Consider the following 12,741-nt stretch of genomic DNA (forward strand, 5'->3'; position numbering starts at 1 on the left):
CAATTTCTTCATTCAAGGAGGACCTAGTAAGTTCAGAATATGGTCCAAACAGTGTGGATATAGCAGTGAACAAAACAGACAAACATCTCTGCCTTCCTGGACCTTCGTTTCTAGTTAAATTCAATTGTGCATTTTAGCTACTGAAATCTTAACTGATCACAAGTAATTGACTGAGTGATCAAAGGTTTAAGATGATGCTTCCTTTATCACCCAGGGAATCAGCATCTCTGGGGGTGAGACCCAGTAGAGTGTGCATCGCTAACCCCCTGGTGAGCTGGACCCATCTGTGATGGTGCAAAGTGAGGGCCCCTCCCCAAAGATAGTGGGAGACTTGTTCTGCCGGGATCTTTGCAGATATCTCTTGGAATTTCAGCACACAGACGGATGTCCATTCGTTACACTTTTCCAAGGCTGCACAGAAGCCTCCCCTGCTCTGCCTGGTGCTGGAGAGACTGTGAGCTCACTGCTCTGTTACTCCTTCAATGGCAGAGATGCTGTTTTATGAGCATGGCTAACGGTTTATAACTCCCTATCACCTAGACAGTGCCTAGCCCAGAAACAGTGACATGAACGAATGGTTGTCAACTCCACCTGCCAAACCTTTGATACTCTGTTCAGTCCAAGTAGAAAGAACTTTCTGTTTGTGTTCTCCCTGCTGGTCACAGATTCCCAGCCTAACTGATTATCTTGCATGATGTCAAAGTGGAAATTTCCAGCTTGATTCTTACTCTTCATTTCCTCTTGCCCAGGCATTTAAATGCTACTTTTAGGTGGGGATATTTTGTGGATATTTAGTCCATCACACTGAATGTTTTGTACATCCATGCACCACTGCTGATGGATTTAGCCTGTTAAAGTGGGTGGCATCCAGCTGCAGCTCCTTTTTCTCTTCCCTTCTAATTGACTTTCAACTAACCAAGGCAGCCTATTAACACTTGGGTTTTTTTTCCATCAGCCTTGGCACATTACTGCCTTTGAGTCTTGTGATCACATCATTTCCCATCTTTTCAGAGTATTCTCCCTGCTCCATCTGGTCTGGCCTCATTCTATCCAGCTTTTAAGACCCACCCAGCAAGCATGACGGCGCTGTCATCTCTGAGTGGGGGTACAAGTAATCCGAATGACTTTTTTTTTCCCCACAAAGCCTTTTTTGACCACTACAATCAATCTCTTCTTCTTTCATTGCTTAGTGTAATTATTTCATATAGAAATTATTCATCCTCCTCCTTTGTCTGTTAATTATCTTTTTATATAGTTATAGATGCTCCCATATATACTTAATTAGCTAGATGTGTAGCAGGATAGCTCACGGGTCAGAGCATGGTTGGAGGGGTCCAGTAGGCCTAGGTTTCAATCTGGCTCCTCCCCTCAGTGGAGATATGACTTGCGACAGGTTACCTCTGTGGACTTCAGCTTTGCTATCTGTAAAGGTAATTGTGTCCACCTGTATTAAGCATTTTTTTTTTTTGATGCTTTGGCATCTGGGGCCTTGCTGACTCTGGAGAGACTGTCCCTCCCAGGGCTAGCCAGTTCCTAGGATTGGTAAGGGACTAGCCTGCAAATACACCTTTCATATGCAGACCGACCAGTCCACACCCCTTACCTCCAACCGCCTCCTTTATTTGGACCATGAGTCCCCTGCCCTGATTACGCCAGGGCAGCTAGATACAGACCCCAGGCCCCACTAAAATTATTCAAACCAGCCAATCGTATGTTTGTTTACCCTCCTTTGCCCATACCTTCCCACAGAAGCCACAGTAAATGCTCTTGCCCACGATTTCCCCTGCTCCCTCTGCCTCCTGACTGACCCCAGTGCTTCCCCAAATGGCATGCCAACCTCTGTTTCTAAAATCTTCTTCCTTGATGGCAATCATTTCCATGTCTGCATGTCTTCCCATACCTGATTAAAACCAACCTGGGTACATTTAAAAACACTACCTCATAGGGTTAAGGTAGTAGTTCTCAACAGGAGGTGATCTTTAATCCCTGGGTAACATTCAGCAATGTTTGTTGACATTTTTAGTTGTCACAACTAGGGAAAGAGGTGCTACTGGCATCTAGTGGGTAGAGGCCAGGGATGCAGTGCACAGGACAGTCCCCACAGCAAGAATTCTCTCTCCCAAGATGTCAATCAAGAAACCCAGGGTTACAATAAGGATTCAGTGAGGTAAAGTAAGTAAAGTGCTTACTACAGCGACCCCCAGACTGCAGCGTGCCTTAGAATTAATTACCTGTTGAGCTCATTAAAATACATATTGCTGGGCCCACTCCCAGAGTTTCTAATTCAGTAAGTAATTTGCATTTCTGACAAACTCCAAGGTGAAGCTGACACTGCTGTTTCAGCACCAACTTTGAGAGTCATTAACCTAATTCATAGCAATCATTCAATAAATGATACCCCATAATTATTATTTTATCAGATCCTTAAGGTCAGAGACTGAACCTTATACCTTATATCCCGCACATCACTGGGATTTGCAATAGGCACTCAGCAGAAGATGCTGATGGCTCTTTGACATTGAAACATGACTGTGTGGTAAACTCTACTTACTCAGGTACATTTGGGAGTAGATTTAAAGACTTGTCTATTGAGGAATATCTCCGAGTTAGTTATTGCTGCCTAACAAAAGACCCCAACATTTAGTGGCTTAAAATAACAGCCATTTTATTATATCCCATGATTTTGTGGGTCACAGATTTTGGTAGAGCTTGGCTGGCTCATCTTCTGTTTCGTGGAGCATTGATGGAAGCCACTCAAAGATATTGTCCTGGCCAATGGGATGATTCATTTGCATATCTGATACCTTGCTGGGACAGCTTGCAGGCTAGACACAGCCTCTGGAACTGTCACCTAGAGCTCCTTTATGTGATTTTTCCATGTAGCCGCCTCAGGGTAATCAGACTCCTTACATGGCATCTCAAGGCTCTAAGTAAGAGTGTTCTAGCTAATGGGGTGAAAGCTGCACAGCCTTTTATAACCCTGTGCCAGAAGTCCCATTTCATCACTTCTGCTGTACTCTATTAGTCAAAGCACTTACAAGCGCCAGCACCACCCCCCCCCCAACTCAAGGATCCCACATTTGGTTGCAGCCCTGTTTCTAGTGAAGGGAGATCAAATAAGCAAATGACCCTGGGACTTTCTAATTTTACTGTTATTCTCTGTTGTGAACTTTTGCTGTTAAACCCTCTCCCCAAATATATCATTGCAAGCCAGGCAGCTTGCCCACTCCTGTCTTCATCTTATGACTATGAGTGGGAATAAGTGTCCATATACCTGTCAGAATTGCCCAGTGCAGTAAAAGCCACAGTGAAACGCCCTTCCCTGTTGCAGGTTCATTACACAGTAAGACAAATCACATCCCCCAAGGACACAGTCCCAGATGGTATTTCTCTTTCCCATTGTAGCCTACAGTGCCTGTGATACAGGTATGCACCTGTCCCCTCTGCAGCGAGGTGATGGGGTCCTATTCAACCGATTCAAACATGATCGTTGTTCCTGTTGTCTCTGACCTTCAGCACCAAAAGTCTGAATGACGCCCCCTCTCACGTCTCCAGGGCTGGGCTCCCTGAGATCCGGCTCTCTGACCAACGCAACACATCAGCAGAAGCTCAGTGATGACCTCGGCGGCAGCCAAGGGTTATTTTGGTTGTGTTACTCTCTCTGATTCTCCAAAAGGGAAAACAAAAAGTCATTTAAAAGTGCAGCTTGTGCTCTTCCAGTACAACAAAGGATCTCATGGAAATCTTTTATTTTTTTAAATGACATTATAGTGTATGCTTTGTTTTGTTTTCATCACTTTTATCAACAATTCTTAGCTGAGGCCCAAGTGGCTTGTCTGGGGTAAGAGGAGAAAAATTATGATTCACTTTATATATACTTGTCCTAGTGGGAATTTGATGAGGTGGAAATATTATCAGAATATTAAATTAGAGGCACTCAACATTATTCTCTATTCTATTTGAAACCAGATACAGGGTAAAAACATTACCCGGGACCAAGAGTGCCATGATAACTCAGTGACCCATGAGCCCCCACCTTGATTATTTCTAAACGAAGCTGACATAAGCTGCATCCTCCCTCTGGTGTCCTTGGTTGCACTGTTCAGTGAATTCTTTAGCTAGTGACCCCCCTGCTTTCTTCCTCTATTTAAGTCCATTCCTTAAGGCAACAGCTGCTCTGGTTCTGGAGGGGATGGCATAGGCCAGCACACACCCCCAGCTGTCCTGAAGACCTTGTGCTTTGCAGTAAATCTCTCCCAGCAAGGTGTTCCCATGCTAGTCCTTAGCAGCTGTCCCCCAGATCAGAGCAGACCAGCTCCCAAGAACAGAGCAGCGTGTCAGTCAGAATCTAACTGGAAAACAGAAACCACCAGAGAATTTGAAACAGAAAGTCTTGGATGCAGGATTGATTACACGAGGGTTGGAAGAGCCCAGTGTCTAGACAGGGAAAGGGCAGTGAGGAATCTAGGAATCACAAAGATAGGAAGCTGACACTGCCACAGGGCAGAAGGCAGAAGGGAGAGGTTTCCAGAGCTCAGAGGGCCTTGTCATCAGGTGCAGGCTGGAACCAGTGGACCTGCCCAGCAACAACTGGAGCCAGGGAGGTTTCACAGTTTCAGCGACGGAGGAAAGGAAGTACCTGCTTCTCCCTCCCTACCCCACCCTCCATTCACCTGTCAGTGCTTCCCATCCTCCAGTCTCAGTAAAGCAACCTACAAGGGTCAGACTCTTTGATTCAGAAAAGGGTAGGGAAAGGGCAAGAAACAGACCCTGGGAAAGCAGCCAGGATATGCACTGCAGGAAACATGGGAGGCTATTCTCACTCAGTCAAGACTTTGCACACATCTATCCTCCAGCCCAAGGTCAATGTCAGCTGCTCAAAGGTCTCAACCAATGACATTTATGCTGACTGCACTGATGTAACCAATAACAGCCTTTCTCTTTAAGGCTCCACCCCAGTCACATCTCCAGCTTTGGTCAGCCTGCTTCTCCAGCCTCCCAGCCAGGGTCTCTTCTTCCTGCCTCCATCTCTGCTGTCTTCTAGCTCACCTACTCTCATTGTGTCTCCAGCATCCTTACTAATTTGCCTTTGTCAATGATCCATTTTTGTAGGATGAGCCCCAGTTCGAGTGGATACAGCCTGGGGCAGGTATCAAATAATTCTCTTTCTCACTGTGGAAGTATTCTTGCTTCTTCTGTTCTCCAGCGGAAGGTGACATTTTGCTCTCATGATTCAAAGGGCAATAGGGTTAGACCCCACTTCTTTGCAGAAGAGCTTGTGGGATGGGAAATATTGTTGTGGCTGACTTTGAAAGTACAACTAGCACCCAGCAGAAGCTTTAGAGATCTCCTCAATCTTAATTAATAGTTTTTCTCAGAGATTTTCACCCTCCTTTTACCTCTCCCTCCCTCACTTCCTTTTTATTTTCTTATAATTCCTAGAGACAGGAAGACTTAATCTCTGGGAAACAGTACATCTCTTCATATAGCTTAATCATGGATTACGATTTAATGGCTCTATTGTTTCTTGATTTTGCCAGACTAGACTCTAACATCTTCATCATTAACTTACTGTCATATAGCAATAGAAAGAAACTGAAGCAGAGTACAATCATCTTAATTTATATGATTGTGTAAAATTCAATGTATATTAAAGCAATGCAAAAGTGACTCATGTAAACTTTTAAAACTGCATTAGGTTTGTTAAAAAAAAAAAAGGCAACAGGCCCCAAATAGAGTCACTTGTGCTAAGCCCCACACCACTAAACCAAGACTTATTATCTAATTTAATTACAGTTTCAGCCTTTTCTAGGAATGGAATCTTAAACCAGTCAATCTGGAATTACCTGGTTAACGCTAGTGAGGTAATCTGCCTGATAGACCCTGTCTTCCCCTAAAGAAAGATGACCTTGCCACAAACAGTCGTTCTTTGCTAGTATAATTTCCTTGTTCATGCTGCCTTCTCCCTGTACAAATCTTTCACTCTGTATAGCTCCTCCCAGCTCCTTTCTGTCTGCTAGATCAGATGCTGCCTGATTCATGAATTATTGAATAAAGTCAGTAAGATCTTTGAAATATATTCAGTTGAATTTTTTTTAATAGATTTTAAGTTCCCGTAATACCAGTCAGATTTTTCACCTATGGAGATATCCTGTAGAGCACTCAAAATGCATGAGGGATATAGGAGAATCTTGTTGACTTCCACCCACTAAACGGTAGTAATACCCCCTATTTTTGTAACAATTTTAAAAGTCTTCCCAAATTTCCAAAATGCCCTTGAGGGCATTGAAAAATGTATTCTGATGTGCTAATCAGCTAGACTTTGTGAGTGTTTTCTAAGTTCTAGGAACAATTCTAAGAGCTTTTTTTTTTTTTAAGTATAGTTCATTTGCAATGTTGTGTTAGTTTCTGGTGTACAGCAAAGTGATATATATATATATATATACTTTTTAGATTCCTTTCCTTTATAGTTTGTTACAAGATACTGAACACATTTCCAGGAGGACCTTGTTTATCTACTTTATATATAGTAGTTTGTATCTGCTAACCCCAAACTCCTAATTTATCCCTGCCCCGCTTTCCCCTTTGGTAACCACATTTGTTTTCTATGGCTGTGAATCTATTTCTGTTTTGTAAATAAGTTCATTTGTATCATTTTTTTTAGATTTCACATATGAATGATATCATACGACATTTGTCTTTCTTTGACTTACTGCACTTAGTATGATAATCTCTAGGGCCATCCATGTTGCCATAAATGGCATTATTTCATTCTTTTTTATGGCTGAGTAGTATTCCATTGTGTACACATACCACATCTTTATCCATTCATCTGTTGACAGACATTTAGGTTACATCCATGTCTTAGCTATTGTAAATAGTGCTGCTATCAACATTGGGGTGCATGTATCTTTTTGAATTAGCATTTTCTCTGGATATATACCCAGGACTGGAATTGATGGATTATATTGTAACTCTATTTTTAGTTTTTTAAGGAACCTCCATATTGTTCTCCATAGTGGCTGCACCAATTTACATTCCCACAAACAATGTAGGTGGATTCTTCTTTCTCCACTCCCTTTCAAGCATTTATTATTTTATATATTTAATTATTAGTACAATTACTGTTTCCTTATCAGTTGTGAGGAAACTGAGACATAAAGAGTCTAAGTAACCTCCCAAGGTCACAGAACAGCGAGATGGTCAGAGTGGCAGTTACACATAAACAGTCCAGAACCCATAGGAAGCATTACCACTTCCTTTCTTCATTTGCGTCTCCATTTATAAGACTTATTTTCCCTCAACCTATTCCCTACTGATACGTCTAGGCTCTGATAACATGAGAAAGCTCTCCAGATAATCACAGAAAACTGTGTACTTACTCTGCCCTGTTTCTCTTTCTAAGCGTGACCCTCTGGAAGCACCATCTCGGCTGGCCCTGGGAAGTCCCTCAGTCCTTAGCTCACCCCCTGGGTCCCTTCTGATCTTGCTTTTCAGCCCTGGGTCGCTGACCTATTTCATCCACTCTTGCCATATGATAACTAACCCAAGTAAAAGAGGCATAATTTACTGCCTTCCCTCTGCTTTTCCAGTGATCCCATTTGAGCCTCGTTAATTTTCTCCTCACCTCTCCTCACCTCACGGAGCTCTTCCATTTGCTGTTAGATGTGTAAGGTATAGAGAGCATAACCTGCTTTTACTCCCCGGGACGCTCAAACAAGGGCCACTTCCCCAGTGGGGCAGGCAATTAGCTCAACGCCCCCACCCCAGGCGGCTCAGCAAGTGTCTCTGAGAGCAGCTCTGGAACACAGAGGGCATTAGTACATTCTCGCTGGCCTCCTGGCAGGTGGGTTGTAGGCTCTCCAACACTGATGGTCCAAAATTAAGTTGCAGAAGACAAGATCTCATTTTCCTCCAGGGAACTTGATGTCAAGTAAATAATAATAAGTCACTAGGTCTTTGAAAATCTACTACAGTTGACCCTTGAACAACACAGGCTTGAACTGTGCAAGTCCATCTATACGTGAATTTCTCTCTTCTCTCTCTCTCACTATATATGCATATGTAAATATATTTTCTCTTCCTATGATTTTCTTAATGTATTTTCTCTTCCTATGATTTTCTTAATCACATTTCTTTCTTTAGCTTACTTTTGTAAAAATGTAGTGTATAATGCATATAACATACAAAATATGTGTTACTTGACAGTTTATGTTATCAGTAAGGCTACCAGTCAACGGGCTATTAGTAGTTACGTTTGGAGGGAGTCAGATGTTATACTGGGATTCTTCTATGGTGCAGGCATCATTGCCCCTAACCCCTACATTCAAGTTTCAATTAACTGTAGTTACTTTGGCAAGGATCTCCAATAGGACCTCCTCCAAGGAAAGCATCCATCTGTATGTCATCTTTTCCAGGGACACAAATGCATTGGAACAGGATTACACACATGACTTTCATTTGCCTGTGCCTCAAACAGTTACTCTAAGGGAATTTTTTAATCAACATTTGATGTTATTCTCTTACAGCTATTTCTTCTTTCCCACTTTCTCTGCTCCTATGCAAGCAGCTCAAATCATTGAGCCCAAAAAACTCGATCAGAAATGAAGAGAGAGAAAGATATAAAAAGACAAGAAAAGAGAGAAAGCAAAGCACATGAGGACTAAGGGGCAGTTTCGGAGATTATGGCCAAAGAGAAGGGGGTCTTCAACATGGAGCCATCTGAGACCCTAACAGTAAACCCAGCCTGCTAAACAGCATATCATTCCAATCAAGTCACAGTCAGAAGACATGTTTTCCTCAGTATTGACAAATAGAGGCACCACGAGAAAGCGACCCTGTTCGCTTTCTCATCTTCTTTTTCTTCTGTTTCTCCCCTCTTCTATTTCCTCCTGAATGAAACAAACACAGAGGGATTCAGTGGATACTAGAAAGCCTCTCTCTGTCACAATCTAGCAGAGATATTGGTCAGGCTACACGGGGATATTTTAAGCTCGTCATCCAAGAAAAGCAAAGGGAAAAAATAAAATACATTTTGTTAGTTATATTAGTAAATAAAATATTTTAATTCGTCTTTAAGTTCCATCTCTCAGTAATTACAGTGCTGCCAAGTAAGAAAATCTGGTATGTCTGAGTCATCTCTCATGTTTCAGTTTCCCTTTTCCTGTCGGCTAGACTCCTTTGACAATAAAACCTAGTCTCGTAACTTCATAGGCCACTACTGTCTCTTGTCTTTACTACTCTCCAAGCTCTGGTCACACACTTACTAACTACTCACTGGCCGTCTTCACCAGGATGTCCCTTAACATCCTCAATTCGACACATCCACACTTGAACTTGTCTCCCCTAGACACAACCTTCTCACTCCTCACCCCTCCCATGCTTCCAGCCCCCTTGGTCCCAGTTCTGGCTGGAAGTAACCCCATAGTATGTTTACTATGTGACATATTTGACTTTGTGACAAGTTATTCCTGTACATGATGTATCTCTGTACTGGATGTCACTCCTTAAGTGTAGGATCTGAACCTGATTCATCTTTATATTCATCCCATCATTTAATAAGTGCCTTGCACATGGGGTACTCACTCAATGTTTATTTCACAAGTGGAGAGGGTATTCAGCCTTTATAGTTGGTGGCAGTGAAATCAAAGGAACCTAGACAAACACGGAAGGACGATGACACTGTTATGTCAAAGTCTAGGGCAGGGGGAAGGGAGGACGTTCTTCTAGACATGCTTACCCGATACTAGTCATTCCAAATGTTCAGTAAGGCAGGATTGACTGACTGACTAATGCTCATCTCTTTTGCAAAGCTGTTGGAGTGGTGGGGTGATGGCATTTTCTTCTCATAATCTCTGAAGTCACAAAGTCAGGAGCCAGAGCAAGGGGACATGTTATACCCACTTTCTACCTAGTGTCGTGGGCCATGGACCCCAAGTCCCTGCCCCTGCTGGACTGCCACAAACGAACATAATGTCAACAAACCAGTGACAGGTGACAGGTCAGCACTGTCATCATCATAAATATTCATTTTCCCCACTCTACTATGAGCTCCCTGAGAATGAGGATCTATCTACCTTATTATTTATTCATCTTATAACTCTGATGCCTGTCACATTGGTGTGCAATAAATACACGTGGAAGGTGAAATGTTTCTTAGAGCTTAATAAAGATGAGGTTTAAATGCTCATGTAAGGACATATAATTACTAAGGAAAATTATTAATCAGCTGTTTGTTAATATTCACAAAAATGGTGGTAGAATCAATATGCCTGAACTAAAACTTTTTTAAAAATATTAAATCAGAGCAGATTTTTTTCCTCTCACAGTATGTTTTCCAGACCACTTGTATTGGAATTACCTGTGATATAGTACATATACATGTATATTATTTATATATAAATAATTATATTTACATATAGTATATATAAATAATATGTATTTCAGATTCATGTGCCCCCATCCCAGAATGACTGAATGTCATTCTTTGGGAATGTACATTTTAAACACGCACTGTAGGAGTTGCCAAAGTAAACTAAAATTTCAGGACATTGACCTAGAGTGACCAGTGAGAGAGCTGTCACGGGGTCATGGGGAGAGTTGATGCAACTCTGAAACACAATTATCCAAAAGAGCCAAGGAATTCTATCTCTGGGTTCTTTAAGCATGTGATAGATCTCTTTTGGCCCTAGATGGCTTAGAGCCAGGAAATGGACAAAGTGGCCGCACAAGAGTCTTCCTGGATATGTGATACTATGAAAAACACATTCTCTATCAGCCCCCCAAATTTAACATGCACAGGAACAAAACTGTGGATCTGTAATTTCTGTGTCAGTGATGAAAATGGCTTGACCGGTTTGTTTTCATTTTTCAGCTGCATTTTCTTCTGTTAATTCAACCCAATCTTCTTCAATGACTGCTTAGTGCAAGGTCCAGGCAAGATACTTTGGAAGAAACTTGGAATATGAATCAATCTTCTGTAAGGAACTCATCAGGGCATGAGAGAAGAGGTAAGCATATGAAAGTTAGGGAGCAACTCAAAACACTAGACATGCGAGACAGTGTCTGTTGAATCTGTGAAATTAATCACGTAACTCATAATACCTCAGGAGGTTCTAAGGAAAGCAGTCGTTTCAAGGTGGCAATGCATTTGAGCCTGGTCTCTACAAATGGGGGAAGATTTGAAAAGGCAGGAAGGAAAAGGGAAGGGTGTTGCCAGGACTTAGATGGCATGAGCACATTTTAAACGAGAAGGGGTAACACCATTTGATGGGGTGGAGGTTTAACAAAGGTGGGAAATAGATGAGTAAGTTGGAGACTGGCTTTGTTGGGGGTGGTGTGTGGGGGTTCCTAATGCCATGCCAAGGGAATTGTGAGGAAATTGGAGGATGCAGGGGTCAAACAGTTTGGAGAAAGTATTAATTTGCAAGATTAATCTGATGGCAGTTTTAGGATGATGTGAAGAGAAAAGATGTGATGTAGATAGACCAGTGTTCTAACTGGTGGACCAAACATCGGGTGAGACAGCTTTAACCAAGATGGGAGTATGGCAGGAATGAAAAAAGAAGTGATCTTGAGAGATATTGTGAAGTAAGGGAGGATGAGAGAACTCAGTGACCAATGGAAGATGGGGCCACATAAATGAAAGGAATCAAATTGGGCAAACTTTTTCATTGTCTAAGTATGATCACTGGTTAACCTTTTGTAGACAAAGATGTTTCCTCTGTGTCTGAGCCTTGCCAGTGCATTTTTCCACAGACTTATGTCAGCTACAGTCACACCCTGTCTGTGTGCATCTCCAGGCATTTCTCTATTGCATTCTAATGTGAGCTATTACCAAGAGGTGTCCCTTTACACTTGTTGAGAGCAAACCGAGAGTCTGGCAAAAACCAGGCTATTGTATCAGTGATCAGTCATATATGGGCATAGCTGCCCTTCAGTGAAGGTACGCTGGGTCAGATGTAAGGAAGTAATTAGCAAAAAACCATAGAAAATGACAGATGGATGGATGAATGGGTAGATGGATGGACGGATAGATGGATGCATAGACAGATTGGTGGATAGGAGAATTATGATTAGGAGGAAATGGTCAGCACATAGGACGTGCCATCATTTCAAAAAACTGAACCTGAACTCTAGCTTCCACATTGGACTTGTTTCCTAAGAGAGGAAAATGCAATCTATTCTTGGGGTTTACTGAATAGCTCAGAAGAAGAAGAGAAAGCAGAAGTCCTTGAGGGAAGGCTGTGCTCCAACTCCCACATCATCTAAATGAGTTCTGCTTCTACAATGAATGAGTGTCTGACCAAGTCTGAAAATAAGGAACTTGAAGTAATGAGAGCAAATGAGAGACAGGTTTGCATGGCACTGGCCTTCTATTCCGGAGAAAAGAGCCAATACCTCAGGTAAGGACAGTGTAATTATACAGATTGTGTCTTATCCTAACCCTCAGTCAAAAACTAGATGTCTGATAGAGATGAGGAAGAAGAAGTCTCTCAGAGATTTGGAAATGGAAAATGGCCTCAAGAAGGAGCATAAGAGAATGGGGCAGAAAGTGGTCAGTGAGGATGTACTTCCGGAAAAAGGGACAAGATGAAACCTCAGTTCAGATATGAGTAAAAGCTGGCAAGAACTTGTTAATAAACATCACAGCCAGAAAATGGGGGTAATTTCCACATCTGGGATTTCTGGAGCTGTGTGGGCAGAAGGAAAGAATCTATGGAGCTGGCAGAATGCTCAGCA

The 12,741-nt window shown here is 42.2% G+C and overlaps 1 protein-coding gene across 7 annotated transcripts in view; it reads left to right on the forward strand.

The window, feature by feature from the left end:
* The window catches only part of MAML3 (mastermind like transcriptional coactivator 3), a 562,009-nt gene that overhangs the window by 78,877 nt on the left and 470,391 nt on the right, over positions 1-12,741 (forward strand). For all 7 annotated transcript variants that reach the window (XM_072937352.1, XM_072976663.1, XM_072937350.1 and 4 more), the window contains one exon: positions 10,874-11,009. The gene's annotated coding sequence lies outside the window, so the exon portion shown is untranslated. The remainder of the gene's footprint in view (positions 1-10,873; positions 11,010-12,741) is intronic.

The sequence above is a fragment of the Vicugna pacos genome, chromosome 2, assembly GCF_048564905.1.
Source record: "Vicugna pacos chromosome 2, VicPac4, whole genome shotgun sequence".
Classification (NCBI taxonomy): Eukaryota; Metazoa; Chordata; class Mammalia; order Artiodactyla; family Camelidae; genus Vicugna; species Vicugna pacos.